Source organism: Dromaius novaehollandiae, chromosome 9 (genome assembly GCF_036370855.1).
Source record: "Dromaius novaehollandiae isolate bDroNov1 chromosome 9, bDroNov1.hap1, whole genome shotgun sequence".
NCBI lineage: Eukaryota > Metazoa > Chordata > Aves > Casuariiformes > Dromaiidae > Dromaius > Dromaius novaehollandiae.
In genome coordinates, this window is record NC_088106.1 from 13,207,776 (window position 1) to 13,208,314 (window position 539).

Below are 539 nucleotides of genomic sequence, written 5' to 3' on the forward strand. Positions count from 1 at the left end.
CCCCAGGGCCTGCCCCCAGCCCTGCCTCTCCGGGGGTGCAAACCCTCCCAAGGCCCCAGGGGAGCTTTGAGCCAAGCGGGAACTTGAGTCCTGCCTTGCACCAGGGCAGGACCCCGCTTGGTAGCCGATCTCGAAGCCCACGGCATCCCGTGGGCACCATGGCACGGGCTGCCCTTCCCGCCGCGCTGGCTCCGGCCGCCCCAGCCGGCTGCTCCGCGGCACCTCGCTGCGTGGCAGGTCCCATGTGGCCCCCGGGAGGCTGTTGTGCAGCCGCGTGGACAAAACCGAGCGTGTGTCCCGGCTCATTGGGACTGTTCCTCTGTATGGCCCCCCCCTCCCCAGCTCCTGGGGAGGGAGCAGGGTTTTGCGGGGAGGCGCACTGTGCCCCCGCCAGCCCTCGCGGGGAGGGGGGGGGCAGGAGGGGAATGGGGACAGGAATGTGGAGGGAAAGCACAGGGGGGAGGGAGGGGACGGCGGCTGCAACCTGCCTCCTTTAGTCATCCCTATAAATAGGAGGGCCCAGGAGCAGGATTACACCT